At 36.3% G+C, this 13,087-nt stretch overlaps 1 protein-coding gene across 8 annotated transcripts in view; it reads left to right on the top strand.

Moving 5' to 3' along the window:
- The window catches only part of LOC143031076 (uncharacterized), a 30,178-nt gene that overhangs the window by 8,018 nt on the left and 9,073 nt on the right, over positions 1-13,087 (top strand). For 3 of the 8 annotated variants that reach the window (XM_076194480.1, XM_076194478.1, XM_076194485.1), the window contains one exon: positions 12,941-13,046. The exons of 2 other annotated variants lie outside the window; for them this stretch is intronic. The gene's annotated coding sequence lies outside the window, so the exon portion shown is untranslated. Of the gene's footprint in view, positions 1-8,876; positions 8,977-12,940; positions 13,047-13,087 lie in introns of those variants that run through there. 3 more of the 8 variants (XM_076194479.1, XM_076194477.1, XM_076194483.1) reach the window with 3 other exon arrangements.

Below are 13,087 nucleotides of genomic sequence, written 5' to 3'. Positions count from 1 at the left end.
ACCTCTAATAAGTGCACGGCACCGTGGTGTGATGGCACACACGGCTGACACCGTATCAGCAGATCCGTGTTCGAATCTCGGCGGCGCCGTGCTTTTGATTTTTTCTCTCCTTTTTTTTCCATTTCCCGGTGGTCCAGTGGTTAGAGTCACTGAGATGCGTTCATAGGGTCCCCACTTTCGAGAAACTCCGGATGGTATTCACTGGAACTCTCTTCACTTGGGAATTGATGAATTGATATTTATGATCTGATAAAGGTATTCGTTTCAAATACAAAATGCATTCACTTCATGAAACAGCAGGAAAAAAAACAAATATGAAAAATATGTGTGATCGTATTTCCGTTGAGGCTGGTCAGAGGCAAGCGACATGACGTCACTAACTTTCTACGTTCGTTTTTTTCTATTGAGTGTGTAGTCCAGGTTCATTAGCCATAATATTGGCAAAAAGAGGAAATACATTTAAAAAGCGGAATTTTTCACCATACGCCAAGAGAACAATGCACTTTAACATAACAAAAGCCCCCCAAAATATATTTGATCTTTAAATAAAAAAAATCACGTCGAAAGTACAGGCCACTTGTTATGACGTGACTCCTCGAGAACCTGAAACCTGGTGTAGTATATATATATATATAGATATATACAATAATTATATATATATATATATATATATAATATATATATATATATATATACAAGCACCGGACCTGGCTTCCGCCAGGTGGGCTTAGCCTATGCGTAGCTCGCTTCGCTCGCTCATTAGAGTACATATAATTTTTGCTATTTCGTAGGTCTAGTCTCCAGAAGTAGTCGTCAAAGTCCCGACCTCAAATTCTCCCGTCGTGTGTGTCTCTCTCTCTTTCTCTCTTTCTTTCTCGTTAGGTCAATCATAAAGGCAATACATTTTTTTAATCGTTTATGTTATGTCACATAGGACCCGCGGAAATTCCACGGTTATTCAACTTTTAAGTATTACGAAGGAGTCTTCAAAATCTCTAAAGGAGCCTTCAGTCTTCAAAAAGGAGTCGTCAAAGTCTCCCGGACGTGTCGTCAAATTCTCTCGCTCTTTCTCTCTCTCTCTCCTCTTTTTCGTTAGGTCAATATTAAGGCAAAAAAGATTTTTGAATCGTTTATGTCATGTCACAATAAACATTTATAGACGTTTGAATACTGTTTATTTATTTGTGTATTATTTTATTTATCTCCTTATTTTCGTGAAGTTCTGTTAGGAGCTCAGAAAGCAACGCGACATGACGTCACACGTTAAGCTTTGAATAAATGGAAATTCCACGGGATTTACGAAAGAGTCTTCAAAATCTCCCGAAGGAGTCTTCAGTCTCCAAAAGGAGTCGTCAAAGTCTACTGACGTTGTCGTCAAATTCTCCCCTCGTCTCTCTTTCTCGTTAGGTCAATCATAAAGGCAATAAAATTTCGGAAGGTGGTCATAAAAACGCCAGGAAATTTTCAAAACTGAAAAACTTTATTTTTTTATGTATATAGATTCTCTTGGCAATATTTCGTAAAGATTCTCTTAGCAATATTTCGTAAAGATTCCCTTGGTAATATTTCGTAAAGATTTTCTTGTTAACATTTGGTAAAGATTCTCTTGGCAGTATTTCGTAAATATTTTCTCATATTTCGTAAAGATTCTTTTGTCAGAATTCCGTAAAGATTCTCTTTTTCTTGTTAGCACCACTTTCTTTTTCCATGGTAATATTAGTGTTTCCGGTGATGACTCATTTCCGGGTTGGGCCTTCCGTAGGAGGTTGGAAGGTTTAGAGAGAAATATTTTTTTATGTTAGTGAAGTGGAGATTCTCTTGGCAATATTTCGTAAAGATTCTCTTAGCAACATTTGGTAAAGATTCTCTTGGCAATATTTCGTAAATATTTTCTCATTAATATTTCGTAAAGATTCTTTTATCAGAATTCCGTAATTCCGTTTTTATGTATATAGATTCTCTTGGCAATATTTCGTAAATATTCTCTTAGCGTGATTTCGTAAAGATTCTCTTGGTAATATTTCGTAAAGATTCTCTGAGTCTGAGTCAGATGTGTACCCGGGAGTTAGTGTTTCCGGTGATGACTCATTTCCGGAGTAGGAGGTTGGAAGGTTTAGAGAGAAATATTTTTTATGTATATTGATATATACCCAGGTGTGCTTGGCCTACGGCGTAGCTCGCTTCACTTGCTCTTCATTAGAGTACATATAATTTTTGCTATTTCGTAATATATTACAAAGGAGTCTTCAAAATCTCCCGAAGGAGTCTCCAGTCTCCAGAAGTAGTCGTCAAAGTCTCCCGACGTCAAATTCTCCCGTCGTCTCTCTCTCTCTCTCTCTCTCTCTCTCTCTCTCTCTCTCTCTCTCTCTCTCTCTCTCTCTTTCTTTCTTTCTCGTTAGGTCAATCATAAAGGCAATACATTTTTCTAATCGTTTATGTTATGTCACATAGGACCCGCGGAAATTCCACGGGGGCCTTGGCCTGCGGCGCTGCGCCTTAGGCGCGGGCGCTGCGCGCCTTGGGCTACGCCCCTTTTTTGGAAAATAAAGTTCTTCTTCGAGTTCTTCTTCGAGTTCTTCTTCGAGTTCTTCGAGTTCTTCTTCGAGTTCTTCGAGTTCTTTTTCGAGTTCTTCGAGTTCTTCTTCGAGTTCTTCGAATTCTTCTTCGAGTTCTTCTTCGAGTTCTTCGAGTTCTTCTTCGAGTTCTTCGAGTTCTTCTTCGAGTTCTTCGAGTTCTTCTTCTTCTTCGAGTTCTCCTTCTTCTTCGAGTTCTTCTTCTTCGAGTTCTTCTTCGAGTTCTTCTCTTTCGAGTTCTTCTCTTTCGAGTTCTTCGAGTTCTTCTTTTTCGAGTTCTTCGAGTTCTTCTTTTTCGAGTTCTTCGAGTTCTTCTTTTTCGAGTTCTTCGAGTTCTTCGAGTTCTTCTTCTTCTTCGAGTTTTTCGAGTTCTTCTTCGAGTTCTACTTCTTCTTCTTCTTCGAGTTCTTCGAGTTCTTCTTCTTCCTCTTCTTCGAGTTCTTCGAGTTCTTCTTCTTCTTCTTCTTCTTCTTCTTCTTCTTCTTCTTCTTCTTCTTCTTCTTCTTCTTCTTCGAGTTCTTCCTCTTCTTCTTCTTCGATTTCTTCGAGTTCTTCTTCTTCTTCTTCGAGTTCTTCTTCTTCACCGTAGTTGGCGGTGTAACCGATTTACCACCAAACGCGAAGGTGTGACCGAATTACCACCGGACGGCGTAAGCAACCATTAAATTTTTTTATATTAGATACACCCATGTTGTTGTGTATAGTAACCGTATAAATCGTTTTCTTCCAGACCGTCCCCGCGCCAGATCACTGTTAAAACACTCACCCCGGTCCATGACCCCCTGTTACCTTTTGTTCGGGTCACGCACTTTCGTTCAAAATTTTTAGTTTTGACCATTTCCATTTTTATATATATAAAATGTATATAGATTCTCTTGACAATATTTCGTAAAGATTCTCTTAGCGTTATTTCGTAAAGATTCTTTTGGTAATATTTCGTAAAGATTCTCTTGTTAACATTTGGGAAAGATTCTCTTGGCAATATTTCGTAAATATTTTCGGAGTAGGAGGTTGGAAGGTTTAATCTTCTTCACATCAGTAACCCACTTCCAGAAATGCCGATTTCTTCGTACCTTCTCCGCTGGTGCTTCACACTTGGCCTGCGGCGCTGCGCGCCTTGGGCTACGCCCCTTTTTTGGAAAATAAAGTTCTTCTTCGCGTTCTTCTTCGAGTTCTTCTTCGAGTTCTTCGAGTTCTTCTTCGAGTTCTTCGAGTTCTTCTTCTTCGAGTTCTCCTTCTTCTTCGAGTTCTTCTTCGAGTTCTTCGAATTCTTCTTCGAGTTCTTCTTCGAGTTCTTTGAATTCTTCTTCGAGTTCTTCTTCGAGTTCTTCTTCGAGTTCTTCGAGTTCTTCGAGTTCTTCGAGTTCTTCTTCTTCGAGTTCTTCTTCGAGTTCTTCTTCGAGTTCTTCTCTTTCGAGTTCTTCGAGTTCTTCTTTTTCGAGTTCTTCGAGTTCTTCGAGTTCTTCTTCTTCTTCGAGTTTTTCGATTTCTTCTTCGAGTTCTACTTCTTCTTCTTCTTCGAGTTCTTCGAGTTCTTCTTCTTCCTCTTCTTCGAGTTCTTCGAGTTCTTCTTCTTCGAGTTCTTCTTCTTCTTCTTCTTCTTCTTCTTCTTCTTCTTCTTCTTCTTCTTCTTCTTCTTCTTCGAGTTCTTCCTCTTCTTCTTCTTCGATTTCTTCGAGTTCTTCTTCTTCTTCGAGTTCTTCTTCTTCACCGTAGTTGGCGGTGTAACCGATTTACCACCAAACGCGAAGGTGTGACCGAATTACCACCGGACGGCGTAAGCAACCATTAAATTTTTTTATATTAGATACACCCATGTTGTGTGCTTAGGTGTGCTTAGCCTATGGCGTAGCTCGCCCTTATTTTCGTGAAGTTCTGTTAGGAGCTCAGAAAGCAACGCGACATGACGTCACACGTTAAGCTTTGAATAAATGGAAATTCCACGGGATTTACGAAAGAGTCTTCAAAATCTCCCGAGGGAGTCTTCATGTTGTTGTGTATAGTAACCGTATAAATCGTTTTCTTCCAGACCGTCCCCGCGCCAGATCACTGTTAAAACACTCACCCCGGTCCACGACCCCCTGTTACCTTTTGTTCGGGTCACGCACTTTCGTTCAAAAATTTTAGTTTTGACCATTTTCATTTTTATATATATAATAATGTATATAGATTCTCTTGACAATATTTCGTAAAGATTCTCTTAGCGTTATTTCGTAAAGATTCTTTTGGTAATATTTCGTAAAGATTCTCTTGTTAACATTTGGGAAAGATTCTCTTGGCAATATTTCGTAAATATTTTCGGAGTAGGAGGTTGGAAGGTTTAATCTTCTTCACATCAGTAACCCACTTCCAGAAATGCCGATTTCTTCGTACCTTCTCCGCTGGTGCTTCACACTTGGCCTGCGGCGCTGCGCGCCTTGGGCTACGCCCCTTTTTTGGAAAATAAAGTTCTTCTTCGCGTTCTTCTTCGAGTTCTTCTTCGAGTTCTTCGAGTTCTTCTTCGAGTTCTTCGAGTTCTTTTTCGAGTTCTTCGAGTTCTTCTTCGAGTTCTTCGAATTCTTCTTCGAGTTCTTCTTCGAGTTCTTTGAATTCTTCTTCGAGTTCTTCTTCGAGTTCTTCTTCGAGTTCTTCGAGTTCTTCTTCGAGTTCTTCGAGTTCTTCTTCTTCGAGTTCTCCTTCTTCTTCGAGTTCTTCTTCTTCGAGTTCTTCTTCGAGTTCTTCTCTTTCGAGTTCTTCGAGTTCTTCTTTTTCGAGTTCTTCGAGTTCTTCTTTTTCGAGTTCTTCGAGTTCTTCTTTTTCGAGTTCTTCGAGTTCTTCGAGTTCTTCTTCTTCGAGTTCTACTTCTTCTTCTTCGAGTTCTACTTCTTCTTCTTCTTCGAGTTCTTCGAGTTCTTCTTCTTCCTCTTCTTCGAGTTCTTCGAGTTCTTCTTCTTCTTCTTCTTCTTCTTCTTCTTCTTCTTCTTCTTCTTCTTCTTCTTCTTCTTCTTCTTCTTCTTCTTCTTCGAGTTCTTCCTCTTCTTCTTCTTCGATTTCTTCGAGTTCTTCTTCTTCTTCGAGTTCTTCTTCTTCACCGTAGTTGGCGGTGTAACCGATTTACCACCAAACGCGAAGGTGTGACCGAATTACCACCGGACGGCGTAAGCAACCATTAAATTTTTTTATATTAGATACACCCATGTTGTTGTGTGCTTAGGTGTGCTTAGCCTATGGCGTAGCTCGCCCTTATTTTCGTGAAGTTCTGTTAGGAGCTCAGAAAGCAACGCGACATGACGTCACACGTTAAGCTTTGAATAAATGGAAATTCCACGGGATTTACGAAAGAGTCTTCAAAATCTCCCGAGGGAGTCTTCATGTTGTTGTGTATAGTAACCGTATAAATCGTTTTCTTCCAGACCGTCCCCGCGCCAGATCACTGTTAAAACACTCACCCCGGTCCACGACCCCCTGTTACCTTTTGTTCGGGTCACGCACTTTCGTTCAAAAATTTTAGTTTTGACCATTTTCATTTTTATATATATAATAATGTATATAGATTCTCTTGACAATATTTCGTAAAGATTCTCTTAGCGTTATTTCGTAAAGATTCTTTTGGTAATATTTCGTAAAGATTCTCTTGTTAACATTTGGGAAAGATTCTCTTGGCAATATTTCGTAAATATTTTCGGAGTAGGAGGTTGGAAGGTTTAATCTTCTTCACATCAGTAACCCACTTCCAGAAATGCCGATTTCTTCGTACCTTCTCCGCTGGTGCTTCACACTTGGCCTGCGGCGCTGCGCGCCTTGGGCTACGCCCCTTTTTTGGAAAATAAAGTTCTTCTTCGCGTTCTTCTTCGAGTTCTTCTTCGAGTTCTTCGAGTTCTTCTTCGAGTTCTTCGAGTTCTTTTTCGAGTTCTTCGAGTTCTTCTTCGAGTTCTTCGAATTCTTCTTCGAGTTCTTCTTCGAGTTCTTTGAATTCTTCTTCGAGTTCTTCTTCGAGTTCTTCTTCGAGTTCTTCGAGTTCTTCTTCGAGTTCTTCGAGTTCTTCTTCTTCGAGTTCTCCTTCTTCTTCGAGTTCTTCTTCTTCGAGTTCTTCTTCGAGTTCTTCTCTTTCGAGTTCTTCGAGTTCTTCTTTTTCGAGTTCTTCGAGTTCTTCTTTTTCGAGTTCTTCGAGTTCTTCTTTTTCGAGTTCTTCGAGTTCTTCGAGTTCTTCTTCTTCGAGTTTTTCGATTTCTTCTTCGAGTTCTACTTCTTCTTCTTCTTCGAGTTCTTCGAGTTCTTCTTCTTCCTCTTCTTCGAGTTCTTCGAGTTCTTCTTCTTCTTCTTCTTCTTCTTCTTCTTCTTCTTCTTCTTCTTCTTCTTCTTCTTCTTCTTCTTCGAGTTCTTCCTCTTCTTCTTCTTCGATTTCTTCGAGTTCTTCTTCTTCGAGTTCTTCTTCTTCACCGTAGTTGGCGGTGTAACCGATTTACCACCAAACGCGAAGGTGTGACCGAATTACCACCGGACGGCGTAAGCAACCATTAAATTTTTTTATATTAGATACACCCATGTTGTTGTGTGCTTAGGTGTGCTTAGCCTATGGCGTAGCTCGCTTCGCTCGCTCTTCATTAGAGTACATATAATTTTTGCTATTTCGTAACATATTACAAAGGAGTCTTCAAAATCTCCCGAAGGAGTCTCTAGTCTCCAGAAGTAGTAGTCAAAGTCTCCCGACGTCAAATTCTCCCGTCGTGTGTCTCTCTCTCTCTTTCTCTCTTTCTTTCTCGTTAGGTCAATCATAAAGGCAATACATTTTTTTAATCGTTTATGTTATGTCACAAAGGACCCGCGGAAATTCCACGGTTATTCAACTCTTAAGTATTACGAAGGAGTCTTCAAAATCTCCTAAAGGAGCCTTCAGTCTCCAAAAGGAGTCGTCAAAGTCTCCCGACGGTGTCGTCAAATTCTCTCGCTCTTTCTCTCTCTCTCTCCTTCTCTTTTTCGTTAGGTCAATTATAAAGGCAAAAAAGATTTTTGAATCGTTTATGTCATGTCACAATAAACATTTATAGACGTTTGAATACTGTTTATTTATTTGTGTATTTATTTATTTATCTCCTTATTTTCGTGAAGTTCTGTTAGGAGCTCAGAAAGCAACGCGACATGACGTCACACGTTAAGCTTTGAATAAATGGAAATTCCACGGGATTTACGAAAGAGTCTTCAAAATCTCCCGAGGGAGTCTTCATGTTGTTGTGTATAGTAACCGTATAAATCGTTTTCTTCCAGACCGTCCCCGCGCCAGATCACTGTTAAAACACTCACCCCGGTCCATGACCCCCCTGTTACCTTTTGTTCGGGTCACGCACTTTCGTTCAAAAATTTTAGTTTTGACCATTTTCATTTTTATATATATAATATATACATATGTACATATATATATATATATGTATATATATATATATATATATATATATATATAGTTTATTGTTTATCATTTACTATTTATTTTGTATTATTTATCTTAAGTTATATATTATTTATTATTTATCATTTATTATTTATTATTCATTATTTATCATTTATTATCTAATATTCATTATCTATTATCTATCATTTATCATTTATTATATATTATTTGATATTCATTATTTATTATTTTTTGTGATTGATTATTTTTATCATTTGTTATCTATTATTTGTTATTTGTTATTTGCTATTTATTATCACTTATTATTTATTATTAAATATTTGTAATTTGTTATTTATTATTTATTATTGTAATTTATCATTCACTATATGTTATTTATTATCTATTATTCATGATGTATTATTTTCATTATTATCTACTATTTATTATTTATTATTTATTATTAATTTTCATCATTATTTATCATTTATTGTTAATTAATAATTAATTAATACATATTTATTTATTCTATGTATTTTGTGTTATTTATTCATTATTGTTATTCCTACTTGTGATTTGTTATCTATTACCTATTATTTGCTATTCATCATTAATCATTTTCATTCTTTATATTTTTTCATTAAGTATTGTCATCCATTTCTTTTTTTATATATATTATATGATATATATTTATCATTTATTACTCATTACTTATTACCTATTATTTCTAATTTAGTGCTTATTACTTATTACGGATAATTTATCATGATAATCAATTATCATTTAATATTTAATATTTCATATCCATTATGTATTACTACTTTCTCATTATTTATTATTTATCAGGTATAAGTAAGGATTTATTATTCATTACTTGTTATTTAATATCCATTGTTCAATAGTCATACTTTTTTTTTTTTTTTACTGTGATTATAAAGCAAAGATCCACCACACGCGCGGTGTACCACAAAGTGTACAGTCATGTGGATCTGGAGTCACAGGCGTAAGCCTCTTCCAGGAAGTCTTCTGTAAGTATCTGTAAGTGATTCATCGTTTAAAACTTATTGTTTATTACTCATTGTATACTAATACTATTGATTAATAATCATTTGTTATAGCATTAAGAATAATAATAATAGTAATAATAACAGTAATAATGACAGTAATAATAATAACATTAATAATAATAACAACAATAACAACAACAACAACGAAAACAACAACAACAACAACGACAGTAATAATAATAATGATAATAATAATAATAATAATAATAATAATAGTAATAATGATAATAATGATTGTTATATTATTGTTATATTATTGTTATATTATTGTTATATTATTGTTATATTATTGTTATATTATTGTTATATTATTGTTAGTTATATTATTGTTAGTTATATTATTGTTAGTTATATTATTGTTAGTTATATTATTGTTAGTTATATTATTGTTAGTTATATTATTGTTAGTTATATTATTGTTAGTTATATTATTGTTAGTTATATTATTGTTAGTTATATATTATTGTTAGTTATATTATTGTTAGTTATATTATTGTTAGTTATATTATTGTTAGTTATATTATTGTTAGTTATATTATTGTTATATTATTGTTATATTATTGTTAGTTATATCATTGTTATATTATTGTTAGTTATATTATTGTTAGTTATATTATTGTTAGTTATATTATTGTTAGTTATATTATTGTTATATTATTGTTAGTTATATTATTGTTATATTATTGTTAGTTATATTATTGTTATATTATTGTTAGTTATATTATTGTTATATTATTGTTATATTATTGTTATTGTTATATTATATTATTGTTATATTATTGTTATATTATTATTATTATTGTTATTATATTATTGTTAGTTATATTATTGTTATATTATTGTTAGTTATATTATTGTTATTATTTATAATTATTGTTATAATTATAATATTATCGTTATCATTATAATCGTTATCATTATAATCGTTATCATTATAATCGTTATCATTATAATCGTTATCATTATAATCGTTATCATTATAATCGTTATCATTATAATCGTTATCATTATAATCGTTATCATTATAATCGTTATCATTATAATCGTTATCATTATAATCATTGTTATCATTATCAGTATCATTATCATTATCATTATCGTTATCGTTATCGTGATCATGATGATCGTTATCATTATCATCATCATCATCATCATCATCATCATCATCATCATCATCATCATCATCATCATCATCATCATCATCATCATCATCATCATCATCATCATCATCATCATCATCATCATCATCATCATCATCATCATCATCATCATCATCATCATCAATCATCATCAATCATCATCATCATCATTTTAATTATTATTATTAAAATATATATGTATGCATGTATGTATTATCATCATCATTATCATCATCATTATCATTATAATTTTCATTAAACGTTTGTGGGGAACTTTTGCAAATGCTTTTTAAAGATCCATATACACAACATCTGTTTCTCCATCTTCATCTACTGTTCTGGTCTTGTTGTCCAACACTTGTAACAATTGTAGAACGGTTGATCTACCTGGTATGAATTCGCATTGCTTATCAATGATAACAGATGAGTCAATTCAATGCCTCTTTTCTTTTCAACCCTACCCTTATAAACGTCATCACCCCGTGAAACGCTTTTAATTTTTCGCTTAAGACCTGGCAGTGCAATTGCATACTAACAGTAACCTAATACTATTTTGATACTAAATGAAACCACTGCAAAATTACAAAACAATGACAGAGGTAGCCTTGCTAAGAATATCCTGATCTTGTAAAGATGAATAACCCCGACATCTTGTAAGGATGAATAACCACGAGATGCAGCACACACACCCATAGCTGGATAACATTGTAAACGGGCTCTTAAAGATCAAGTTATAAAAGCCCCCCAAACCGACCTAGCCCAGTAAAGATCAACTTAAACTGACCAAACTTCTGTGATATCCATCTTTTACAAGACCAAAATATCTCTAACCAACTCTATCTAGGGTTGCTAACGTTGTCAGAAATTCTACGTTCAGAACTGGGCTATTTGCGTCCACGCTAACTGCTTAAGCCAAGGCTTTAGACCCAGTCCCAACTAGGCTAGCATGACGCTGTCTCAATCTATTATTGATTAGTTTATAGCCTGTTTTGATCCTGATATAATAATGATGAGAGATGCTTCATCGACTCTGGAATATATCTATCTTATTGGGTCGAATGAATGCATACATACATACATATACCAAAGGCTTTTTCCCCCTTACACGGAGGGTAGCCATATGTGTGCGAAACATGAAAATTTTGGATTTGGAGACAAAAAAGGCCGATAGCCGGTAGTTTAACGGAAAACATATTTCCTAAAAACATTTCACATGTATAACACGATCAACTAAATGCAATAACTTCACGGGTTCACTGACAAATCCCTCAGCTGATAAGGCGGCCTACAGTATTATCATGATCATTTTCTAACCAGTTTAAACAAAGTCCGTCAAAGTGTTCTCTGCTCAAGGCCTGCCTGCCTGTTTTGGGGGGATCAAAGACTTCCGCGCGGGAGGACCCAATCTGTTCAAATCGGTGAAGCAGGCTTAAAACCGGCATTGGACAGTAGGCAAAGGCAAGCGAACAGAAAGAAGAAGACTGGGAATGTATAGAGATAGAGAGAGAGAGAGATAGAGAGATGTTTGGCCCTTGTTTCTTGTATGATCAACATCTCTTTGGTCTAAAGTTCAAGAGGAACTATTTTTCTTAACCTGCGCAACTGGGTGTGTGGTATTCGACATTGTAGAACTGCAACCTAATCTATAGTGCGCTCTCATGAAAACAATTCATTGAATGAATAAGCAATAGATAGATAATACGTAAATAAATCAATGATAAATATATAAATAAGTAATTGATAGACAAATATAAAAGAGAATAACATGAAATGCAATTAGACTAGAATAAACCTGACCCACCGATTACTGTTTGTCAATCCCGTGACGTCATCAGGCAGACACACCTTGATGATAAGCGTTATCGCTTGGCGACGATGACTGATGAGAAGAATGTGTGGGGGATGGGGGTTGGGGGGAGGATTTTAGCACGGACTGTATGCACCTTGACAGACGCCAGGTCAGCCCATGTCAAGAGCACTGGGGAGGAACGGGTCACCTGTAGGTCACCGTTGCAAGGGTGTGGTTATCGACAGCTGAGAAGGTGTGTGCCCCTTGGCAGCATCTCCATTATCTCACCTCTGTGCGCCGGTGGCCTTATCACAAGCGTCTTGCATTGGCTCCATTCCCAAGGTAACAAAAAATTAATCCAGTCAAGTAGTCGCCGCTCCCTTCTGTATGTAGGTTTCCCAGTGAAAATACATGTAAAAGCGCGCACGCACACACACACACACACACACACACACACACACACACACACACACACACACACACACACACACACACACACACACACACACACACACACACACGCGCACACACACAGACACACGCGCGCACACACACACACACACACACACACACACACACATGCTTGCGTACAAAGTTAGAAGTGCCTCTAATGGAAGGGAGGAGAGGGAGAGAGCGAGAGACAGAGTTATCGCCGCGTTCAGGGCGATGACAAAAAAAAAAAAAAAAAAAAAAAATGGACATCATTGACACGAAGAATCCCTTGGTATGGAACGAAGGAGCAACGAGAAGGATCAAAGTATTCGGAAGATAAAGTCGAGCATATGACACTTGGGTCAGTATGCTTAGGTACACGCGTGCAAGGGGAGGGGGCGAGAGGAAGGGCAGCGAAGAGGGAAACAGGAAGAAGAAAAAGGGAGAAGACACACGGACGGCGAAGGGAGGGATAAAGAACGGGGTACAAGATGTCTATAGATTGGCTCGCCTTTTTATCTAGCTGTGCATTATTTTGAGTAAGATTTAGACGATAAGATAACACTTGGTTACAGACCTCCCTGTTAGCCGTGGCAGCAGTCAGCATTCTGTCAACCACGACAAGTCAGTGTGAACAGGCCAGTCTTCTCCTCCAGTTACCTCCCACGGCTCGTTTTTCGGGTAAGTGAGACTTGTTGCAGGAGGGCGAGACACTCACGCAC

Source organism: Oratosquilla oratoria, chromosome 12 (genome assembly GCF_046742065.1).
Source record: "Oratosquilla oratoria isolate Oo_2021 chromosome 12, ASM4674206v1, whole genome shotgun sequence".
Lineage (NCBI taxonomy): Eukaryota > Metazoa > Arthropoda > Malacostraca > Stomatopoda > Squillidae > Oratosquilla > Oratosquilla oratoria.
This window is presented reverse-complemented; position numbering and strand designations above follow the sequence as displayed.